The 11324-nt window shown below is 44.2% G+C and overlaps 2 pseudogenes; one reads left to right on the top strand and one right to left on the bottom strand.

Moving 5' to 3' along the window:
• Window positions 1-5520: 5520 nt before the first annotated feature.
• LOC101419938 (inverted formin-2 pseudogene) lies at window positions 5521-7212 on the bottom strand (annotated as a pseudogene).
• Window positions 7213-7229: 17 nt separating this feature from the next.
• On the top strand, window positions 7230-7939 carry LOC101419496 (UPF0696 protein C11orf68-like; annotated as a pseudogene).
• The last annotated feature ends 3385 nt before the right edge of the window (window positions 7940-11324 follow it).

Raw genomic sequence — 11324 nt, 5'->3', positions numbered from 1 at the left:
TTTGCACATGCTACATTCTTGAAAAGGTATTTGGATTTGTATGTCTGAAAATCACACTTTGGGGCATATGTTATGGATTAGGGGAAGAGTGGTTCATGCCCAGAGAGAGAAAAATGGTGAAATCCCCAATATTGGTCCTTTAGGCACTGTCTCTCTCAGGTCTGGGCCACTCGTGGGCCAATGAAGGAAGAGTGAACCAAGTAGCTCCCTTCCCTTGTGTCCCTTCCCTGATCCCTTTACAAGACCAAAGTAGAGGGTCTTGAAGCCTTCTATCTTTAAACCTGAACACTGGGACACACTAGTTATCTGGAGCAAAGGTGGAACTTATTTTCTAGCATGAAGACAGGCAGCACACAAGCAAACAAATTAAAAAAATCTTAAAAGTAAGCAATAAACAAGGGTGATGAGTAATGACTATGATCCATGGGATAAAGGATACAGGCTGGGTGATGTAAGAAAGAGTAACTTTGGGGTGATGCCATTCAAGATAAGGGTGTCCCTGAGGAGGCAACATTTGAGCTGAGGCCCAAGGATGGTAAGAAGGGGGCCTGTGTGTCACGCAAAGAGGAGAAAGTTCGTGCCAGGAAGGGAGAGCAAGCTCAAGGCTCCTGAGACAGGACAGAGCTGGGGGTGTTCAAAGAACAGAAAGGCAGGGGTTCCAGGGCACAAGGTGAGGTCAGAGGGAGGCAGGCAGGAGGTTTATAAAACCTTGGACGGCTTTATAAACCATGGTGAAAACTTTTGAATTTTGTTCTACGAGATGTGGAAAGTCAGACGTTATAGAAATAGATGATTGAGCAAAGCAGGATTGTAAGAGGCTATTTAAACAAAGCTGTTTCCTGTTTGAATCTGCTATATACTTACCTGATTCATTGCATTCAATTGTACAGATATTTTAAATACACATTTTATGTAATTAATGATCATGAGTAATTGCCTATTACTTCAAATGTCAAAACAATATATTTTCTTCACAGTTGTCATGTGCACATTATCTTGTTTTCTTATGGGTATTTTATGAATGTTGTGTTTTTAGCTTATATTAAACTCATCCACATTTTTTTTTTTTTGGAAGACCAGCCCAATGGTTGACACCAGCTTATCCTCCCTTTGTGTGTCAAGACAGTAATTTTAATGAATTTTAATGAGCTGATCTCATATTCAGACTGACTTGATAACAACATTTATAGTTAACAGGAATATTAGGTACAATTCCCTCTTCTTTCTTATACCTAAAGAATGCTGAGAGTAAACCAACAGCCTCTAATAGATCATATGTCCCATTAATTTATTTACTCCTTGATTCACTGATTCATTTTTCTCAGTCATTAACTCAATATATTGTATTTTGTTAGAATCAATTCTGTGCCAGGTACTGTATTATCACTGGGGATATAAAGATGAATGAAACAGTTTCTGCCCTCCAGGAGCTCATATCCTGGTAGGAGAGACAGACACTAAACAAATAATTATGTTGTAATGTGATATGTTGATAATTACAGCAGCACCATGTACAAAATGCAAGGGTAACACCAAGTGGGCGGAGTGATAAATTTGACTGGAGGGGAGCTAATGCAAACTTCACAGAGGCATTGGGGTTTCACTGGATGTTAAGGATTTGAGAAAGATTTCCCTTGGCAGAGACAAGAAGGTATTCCAGAATGAGGAAAAGGCATAAGCAGAGAGCAGGGGCAATGTGTATTTTTAGATATTTTTATCAGAAAATGATACAAGCACATAGTTATAAAACTCAGTTGTCAAAAAGGGATCATAATGAAAAGCCACCTCCCTGCCTCTCCCTCACAACCTTTTTTCCTCCATTCTTTTCCTACCCCCCATGGACAAGGTATTTTTTCTTTTTTTTCTAATAAACTTGTTATTTTAGAATAGTTTTGGATTTACAGAAAAATTTCACAGAGAGTACAGAGATTTTCCTTTCACCCTTCACCCAATTTCCCCTATTATTAATTTTTACAACAGAATGGTACTTTTTTTACAATTAGTGAGAAAATATTAATATGTTATTGGAAACGGATGTCTCCAATTCTCACCTATTACTACATAGGTCATTCTAGCCTCCTCCCCTTACTTATCTGTGAACTCTGACTGCAATAATAAGAAACCTGGCTGCCACTATCCTACATTCATTACTGAATTGTTCAATCCAATATACACATGAAGTGGTTTCAGAATTGAAGCAACCCTTCTTAAACTTCTGTTTTGAATTCTTCCAGTCATTTCCTCTATTTTTTAAAATAATGCTTATACTGCCATATCTTTAGTTAATCAAACTTAAATATTATTTGTCAGTTTCCTGTTCTAAGAGATTAAAATTTAGCTTACATAGCGTTTTCCTATGCTCAACATGATAAATTCACTTTTTAAGATTCCTATTGGTTACTTAAATTGATATTCTTCGTTGGTTTGTTTTGTTTTTAGCAAGTATCGGGGATCAAACCCAGGACCTCATACATGGGAAGCATGTGCTCAACCACTTGAGCTACATCTGCTCTCCTTAAATTGATATTCTTAAGCTTCTATTTCTTATTCAGTCAACTTTAAAATGGTGTCTCTCATTATTTTATAGGCCCACATGCTTTATTATCTAAAATCAAAAAAGAACATTTAAAAAATTAGTTTATTTACCAAACTATTGTTTTCATACCTGTGTAAACATCTGATATTTCTAATAAGATTTAAAATAGTGTTTTAGTTTGCTAAAAGCTGCTGGGATCAATATACTAGAAATGGATTGGCATTTACAATGGGAATTTGTTAGGTTAAAAGCTTACAATTCTGAGGCCGTGAAAATGTCCATCGTCAGAGATGCTATCTCACGAAAGATCAGCTGCTGGCAATCCTGAATTCCCGCCATGTGGCAAGGCACAGTGGTGGCTCTTGCCTTCTCCTCCAGGCTTACTTTCTCTCCCAGCTCAGCTGTGGGTGATCCGGCGTGGGTGATATGGCAGGGTCTGCTTGTCTCTCCCCTCTCCTCCAGGGCCTCTGGGTTCATCAACATCTAGAGGCTGCTCTCTGTCACTGCAGTTTTATTCCCGTGCCTGAAGCTTTCATTCATCTGTTTATAAAGGACTCCAGTAAGAGGATTAAGACTCACCCTGAGCTATACTGTACTGGAGCAACCTAAACAAATGATCTATAACTGATCTACCCTAATTGTAGTTCACATTAGGTTCAATTTAAGAACATGAGTTTCCGGGGTCCACATAAAAGACTCAAACCAACACACAGAGGAGCCATAGTCTTTCAGATATTATAGCCATTCATTCATATTTCTATGTTTTACTGCCCAGTTTCACTTTTTCTAGGCTACTGGGTAATAAAGAAATCCTGTTTTTGAGGCACTGCCTTCTCCAGGTGAAGCTGAGCTTTTGATATGCTATGTGTACATGTGTACTGCTCTCAGAAACATAGGACTGAGCTTCTCTGGTGAAACACCCAGCCTTTCAAAGCATGCACCTGGCAGCATTCACAATGGCACTCCTGGAGTCCTCCTTCACCTTGCTCCAATCAAGGATGGTTCCTCTGGATGTGCTACAATTGTCACCAAGGAACTTTTTTTCATTACCCACCTGGTTTGATTCCAGTGTTTCTAGGATCTATGTTTTCTTATTTCTACCACGTCCTACTATGTTATTTTGCAGAAACATATTTTCTAATAATTTCCTAAGAAAGATTACATGCTAGTTCTTATGGGTCTGAAAATGTTTTTATGATAACATCACACTAGATTAATAGTTTGGCTGGGTATAGAATTCTAGACTGAATTTAACTTTCTCTAAACTTTGAAGGCATTGCTCCATTAATGCATGCAATACTGCTATCGGGAAGTCTGGTGCCATTCTGTTTCTCTATCCTTAGTATATAATCCTTTTATTCCCTCTAAAATTTTTAAAAATCTTTTTCAGTATTCTGAAATTGAATGATGATCTGTCTTGGATCAGGTCTTTTTCACTTCTTGAATTAAGAACATGATGGACAGGAAGCAGATTTGGCCCAACAGATAGTGTGTCCACCTACCACATGGGAGGCCCAAGGTTCAAACCCAGGGCCTCCTGACCCATGTGATGAACTGGCCCACATGCAGTGCTGATGGGCACAAAGAGTGACATGCCATGCAGGAGTATCCCCCATGTAAGGGAGCCCTACGGGCAAGCAGTGCACCCTGTAAGGAGAGCCACCCAGCATGAAATAAGTGCAGCCTGCCCAGAAATGGCACTGCACACACAGAGAGCTGACACAGCAAGATGATGCAACAAAACAAGACACAGATTCTGGGTGCCACTGACAAGAATACAAGCAGACACAGAACACACAGTGAATGGACACAGTAAGCAGACAACTGGGAGAGGGGTGAAGGAGAGAGAAATAAATAAAAAATAAATATTTTTTTAAAAAAAGAGCATGAGAAAAGCATCCTTCGGTTCTGGAAAATTTTGTTGTGATATATCTGTGATAATTTTCTCTCCTTAGTTCTCATTGATCTCTTGCTTTCTGTCTGAGACTTGTTTTAGTATCTCCAGACTAGATTGAACCTCAAATTCTCTTAAAATTTTATCTTCTATTTCTTCTCTTTAATTTTTTATTCTGTTTTCTGAGAGATTTTTCTCATCTTTATCTTTTTTTTTTAAAGATTTATTTTTTATTTATTTCTTTCCCCTTCCCCCTGCCCCCACTTCTGCTCTCTGTGTCCATTCACTGTGTGTTCTTCTGTGTCTGTTGCATTCTTGTCAGCGGCACTGGAAATCTGTGTCTCTTTTTTTGTTGCATCATCTTGCTGTATCAGCTCTGTGTGTGTGCGGAGCCATTCCTGGGCAGGCTGCACTTTTTTCGCACAGGGCAGCTCTCCTTGCCGGGCATACTCCTTGCACTTGGGGCTCCCCTATGCAGGGGACACCCGTGCTTGGCACAACACTCCTTGCACACATCAGCACTGCACATGGACCAGCTCCACACGGGTCAGGAGGTCCTGGGTTTGAACCCTGGACCTCCCATATGGTAGGCAGACCTCTATCAGTTTACCAAATCTGCTTCCCTCATCTTTATCTTTAAACCTCTATTGAATTTTTTCATTTGGGCTATGATATTTTTTTTAATTTTCAAGCTTTTTTTCTTTTTCTTTTTCTTTCTTTTTTTCTTTTGGTAGTTCCTTCTTCATTGCTTTCAATTCTTATTTTTATGAATACCATTCCTTTCTCATATTTCTGATCTCTTATCTGGAAGTCAACCTGCATTCACAGATTCAAGGTGGTCTCCTCCTAAGGTGGTTGCTGGCATCCATGCACCAGCTGTGCCTGGGCTAGGTAGGACCAATGGGCTGGATAGGATAGGGTCTGTGATGTCCCAGACCTGGGGCTTATACATCAAAATAGCGTCAAGGATGGACTCTGAGGCAGGACAGCCAGGGTATCCCATGGGGCTTCCTATGGGACCTTCCATAGTGTCACTGGTAGCCACAGGCTCCTTGTCCTTCAGATGGTTTACTGCAACTACCTTGTTGCCCTATGCCATGTCCCCTTGGCTGTGGGCCATCTTCCACAACTGGAAGTTTTTCCTGACGTCAGCCAGCAGGGCATCAATGACACATGCCTCCTTCTGCTTCCCAGCACCCTTCCTAATAGGCTTCCCATTCTCACAGCATGGCCCCAAGCTTCCTCCACCAACTGTTGCTTATTCCTCATCTCTGCCTTCACTGCCAGCTCTCTCCAGTCCTTGTTCTCCTTCAGGGAGTGGATGAAGAGCTCCTAGAAGGTCTTCATGGTGCTGAACATGTTCTCCAGGGACAGCTTGTGGGGGTCTCACAGAGGTAGTCAGCAAGCTCCAGGTTCTTCTTTCCAATGGCTTTCAATACCTCCTCCAGCTCCTAGAAGGCTGGGAGTCTAACCTGGCAGTGCCCAGCATATTGCTCCTGCATGTCAAGGACACCTTCTTCTCTGTCTTGTGGAGCTTCTTCAGGTAGGTGCTGACCTCCAAATGAATAATCTCAAGGTTGATCCCTGGAACCTGGGAAGCCAGCTCCAGATCCCAGGGCAGCTGCAGGAGGTCCAGATGGCTCTTCTTCACTTCTCCAAGCATGTGGTATAGCAGCGTGACATGGCCCTGCTGAGACTTGATCTCCATCAGCTTCAGCAGCATGCTGATCTTGAAGTTGTCCATATCCCCAGTGTGGCTACTATAATTGTGGAAGTTTCCAATTTTTAGGATCAACTGAAGAAGATGGACAGCTGGTGGCTGGTAAGCAGTGATACTCACATGCAGTGAGTACCAGTTGGGCCTTGGGCCACACCATGTCCAACATGATGACCATGCCCTCACACAGCAGCATGCACTCAATTTGCAGCTGATATTAGGAATGTCCAGCAGAAGGAGGTAGAATTGGTTAGCATTGACCAGCTTTGACCACTCCTCCATGACTGACCTCAGGGTTTCAATCTTGTGCTTCTCAGAAAGGGAGTTTCAGGAGCTGTTTGAGCACCTCCATATCAAACTTGGTGGTGTCCCAGGCTGGATCATCCATGGTGACCTCCTCACTGAAGCATTTTTTTTCTCTCCCCTTACCCCCCTCCCTCAGTTTTCTGTTCTCTGTGTCTATTTGCTGCGTGTTCTTCTTTGTCCGCTTATGTGGTTGTCAGTGGCACAGCAATCTGTGTTTCTTTATGTTGCGTCATCTTGTTGTGTCAGCTCTCCATGTGTGCGGTGCCATTCCTGGGCAGGCGGAACTTTCTTTTGCACTGGGCGGCTCTCCTTACAGAGTGCATTCCTTGCGCATGGGGCTCCCCTATACGGGGACTCCCCTGCATGTCATGGCACTCCTTGTGCGCATCAGCATTGCACGTGGGCCAGCTCCACATGGGTCAAGGAGGCCCAGGGTTTGAACTGCAGTAGATGGATGCCCTAACCACTGGGCCAAGTCCACTTGCCCTCAGTGAAGCATTTTAAACTGCTTCAGGAAGATGTTCATGCTCAAGCTCTTCTGGAATCAAGAAAAGTGATGTACCTGGATTCTTTCCCAGCTGGCTAAGGCAGCTATAGCCCCTTGGGCTTGGCTGTGGAGAAGAACAAGAGCTGCTCAATTCTGGAGAAGTTAGGTTCCACACCCTTAAAGCCCAGCGTACTCAGAGAGACCTATATGGAGTGGTTTCTTTGGCCATGTTGGAAAGCAGCTTCTGCCAGTTTGAGCTTCTTCATGTGCATTTGGGCAGGGCAAAGGCTGAAGGATGGAGCCCAGTGAGAAGCCCAAGGAGGGCTTTCCAGGTAGCTGTGAGCATGGCTTCACCACTGAGTACCTGGCTGCTGACACCATGGCAGCTGACATGAACTCTGACTGGTGTTTGATGCCTGCACCATGCCCACCATTGACCTGGATGCTTGATTAGCCAAGTACCCACCATCCCAAGTTAGTGACTATGGGGACCTTGGATCCCTCATTCTGAGCCTGTAAACTGGATTGTAGTGTAAGGCTGGAGCTATACCCCCAACTCAGGTGATGTGCAGGGCCTGGAGGTGACCTGGGAGGCTCTGCAGATTAGTACATAGGCCATCACACTGGACACCCTGCGCCAGTTGACTATCACCCACCATGTCCTCTCAGGCAAGTGGCTGATGCACCTGGCCCCCAACTTCATGCTGGACCACATCTGGGCTGGCATTACCCATGCTGTGGTTGAAAACTGACTTCAGGGGGTCAAGATGAACCCACAGGCCAAGGAGAATGGGCCCCAGGTCATCTGTGTGTACACAGATGACTTCATAGACTGCCCACAGCCATCTATGTGCCTGATGTTTACACTTACCTGGGCATAGACAGTGGACCAAATGCTGGCACCTCTAGCTCACTCTCTATAAGAGCTATTTCCAGTTGGGGGACAATGCTCACAGCTCCAGGGTGCCAGACTGCACCAACATTATGGAACTGAGCTAGTGGGGTCCAGTGACAGAAGGCCACCCTCCCACCTCCCTACTGGGAATGGCTCCTCCCATTGTCCTCCTCCTCTTCCAAGGAGGCCAAGACCCCCAGCCCTGAGGCTGGACTGGCTCACTCGGGAACTGCCTGCATCTTTAAAACACTTGAAACTCTGTCTTCTGCTCAGGGCTACCTCAAACCCCCACAGGCTGGGAGCTCTGGTTTCCTGAGGACCAGGTCCTCAGCCACTCTTCACTACAGCTCCCCACCACCTCCCAGAACCACAGGCAGTCCAGGCACCCAGAGGAAGAGCCTTCCTTGGCCACCCCCATCACTGGCTGCACCTCCTCCACCCCTGCATTCGCCTCTTAGAGCTTCCAGTACCTCACCTTGGAGCTTTCATTGTCCAGAGGACAGGGGTCCTGCAGGCCTGAGCACATCATTGTGTGTGGGTGTGGGGGGTGGATTAGTGGTACCACCTCAGCGCCTGGCAGAGAATGGGAAGATCAGGACTATGGACCTGGAGCACCACGTTCTCTCTTCCTTGGCTCCTTTGTCAAGTGCCTTCCCCCGACATTTCAATAAAGCCCAGGTTGAGTCTGGAAAAAACAAAACAAAACAGGCTCAAGATGGTCACTATCTCATGTGTTGGTTGTCATACTTTTAAACTGCTGTTATATCAAGAAGTTACCACAAAAAAAAAAAATAGAAAAAGCAAACCCCAAAGCGGGAGGCAAAATGGGGCTGGAAATAGGTCTGGTAGGGGAAACAAAATAATTTACAGCATAAATAAACTAAAGTGAAACCAATACTTAAACCAAGAAACTCACAGTACATTTGTATCCATTGCACATAGACACTTTGTCGTTAGGAACAAGAATTCCAGAAGTAGAGAGAGCAGGCGGTGCTTCTTGTAAAATTGCTATGTTGTGTTCACAATTGGGGTCAGAAACTGAACAGCTGTGGAAGGGGAGACATAGAGGATTCTGACTATTCCATATGCAGATTTTCAATTGATCTCTCCATTGTCAGCCCTATGCCTAAGACGTGCCTTGTCTGTGCATGTTGTCCACCAATCCTCAGCCTCTTACATCCTCTGCTTCTCCAAAAAATAAATCTGCCTCCAGTCCAGCGGTGTTTACGCAGCTGCTAGGGTTCTTTGCCTAAGTTTTGAGGGGTGTGTCAATTATTCCTTATCTAATCTTCAGCTTCTTCCCCCATACTCTGCTCTAGCAGGTTCCTTAAAACCTGAGCTTCTTCAGGATTCTAGGAGGCTAACCTTATCTCTCCTTGTCAGTTCCTGCCTGCTAGTCCTTAGGAGATGGAACCCTCAGTCCAGCTCTCTCAGACATCTCTCCTCCATCCTTTTGCTGCCTTTCAAACTATGATTGAAAGATTTCACCCACTCATGTCTTCTCTTCTACTCTCTTTGAACTTGCAAGTGTAAGCCTCTTTTATCCTTTTGAATATTTCAGTAAGGTCTCCGGAAGATAAGGATATAAACGTGTGTTCATTCTGCTACCTTTAACCTGAACAAGATGTAAAACAGTTTAATGTTTAAGAGCACAGATAGATTTGTATTGAAATTCTGCCTCCATCACATGCAGTCTCTAAGACTGGACAATTTACTTCACCTCTCAAAGTCTCGAATTCCTCTGTTAAATAGAGATAATGCTACCATCTATCTCAATGGGTTGTTGTGAGGCTCGAAATATTTATGATTGCCACAGCTTGGCATTCAGTGCGCTGTTAACAAATGTTAGTGTTTGTCATTAAGCAGGTAAGAACGGATTTTCATATGATGGAAAAGGAAAGTTTAGGCCATGAAGCCAAAAAAAAGTCAAATTCATGTAATAGAGACATAAATGGCAGCAGCAATAGATCTCCAAGAAGAGCAGAGGCAGGGAAGTCAGTTATGGGGCTAATGCAGTAGTCCAAGAGTGACACAATGAAACTACAAACCAAAAACCCATGGCAGAATTTGTAGACAGGATAGGAATGATTAAAGCTAGTTTATCTAGATAAACAATCCTCAGCCTGGCTGCACATTAGAATCCCTTTAGAGGGAAGCGGATTTGGCTCAATGGATAGGGTGTCCGCCTACCACATGGGAGGTCCAGGGTTCAAACCCCGGGCCTCTGACCCATGTGATGAGTTGGCCCAGTGCAGTGCTGATGTGCTCAAGGAGTACCACACCACGCAGGGGTGTCCGCTGCATAGGGGAGCCCCATGCGCAATAAGCGCGCCCCATAGGGAGAGCCGCCCAGTGTGAAAAAAGTGGAGCCTGCCCAGGAGTGGCTCCACACACACAGAGCGCTGACGCAGCAAGATGACGCAACAAAAAGAGACACAGATTCCTGTTGCCACTGATAAGAATATAAGCGGACACAGAAGAACACACAGCGAATGGACACAGAGAGCAGACAATGGGGCGGGGGGACACGGAAGGAGAGAAAAATTTTAAAAATAATAAATCTTTGGGAAAAAAAAGAATCCCTTTAGAAGTATTTTAAAAATACTGATGCTCAGGTCCTATGCAGAGACCATTGAATCAGAATCTCTCAAGATAGGCCCTAGGCATCAGTATTTCTGAAAGCTTCCCAGATGAATTGCTCAAGTGATTATCTGGGGAGCACAAAAGAGAGGGGAAAGTTCAGGACTATCGCCAGGTTTCTGGTTTGGGTGGTTCATTGAATGGAGCTTCTGTCTCATGAATACATTTAGAGGATAAATCATACATACTACTGCAACTAATTTTTCACCCAACCTTCTCTGCAGAAGGGGACAGAGGTTGGGATATCAGGTTAAATTGGTGATAAAATGTATTTCTAATTATCTCACTGCCCATCCCCACCTGTTCCCCCATTGGAACACTTTTTTTCTCCCCAGGGCACTCATAGCTGTCAAGGGGATGCATCCAGAGCATCCCTTGGGCCCCAGCGAGGTAGTCTTGGTAGGAACACTGGGGGCTGTCAATTGTGGGGATGACTGTCCTTGACAAGAGACCTAAAGCCAGGCTTTCAGTAGCTGCAGTAGTTTTCTTTATTTAGGATTTACAGGCTGCTTACTTTCAAAAGGATTTGAGGTGGCTTATCAGATTAAGTCAAAGCACATGATTCAGAAATCAAAACAGACCCCCAAAGTGCCTGGAAGAAATAGATGTCTCTGGACACCTGAGATGAGTGGGTCTCATTACTGGGCCTTGATGTTGGCTCTGAGTTCTCCAGGGGACACCATGGGTTGTTTGGTTTTCAGGTTTACACTCCAAAATGCACACCTGTTTCCAGGAGGGACCAACATTTTTCATGAAACAAAATTTGAAAGAGTTTCACTGCACGTCTTCTTCCTTGTATAACAAGTTTCTGGAAGGAAGGAAGGAAAGAGGGAGTTAAGTAACTGGCCC

This window comes from Dasypus novemcinctus, chromosome 11, assembly GCF_030445035.2.
Source record: "Dasypus novemcinctus isolate mDasNov1 chromosome 11, mDasNov1.1.hap2, whole genome shotgun sequence".
Classification (NCBI taxonomy): domain Eukaryota; kingdom Metazoa; phylum Chordata; class Mammalia; order Cingulata; family Dasypodidae; genus Dasypus; species Dasypus novemcinctus.
Note: the sequence above shows the minus strand (reverse complement) of the source record. Positions and strands in the feature narration are given on the sequence as shown.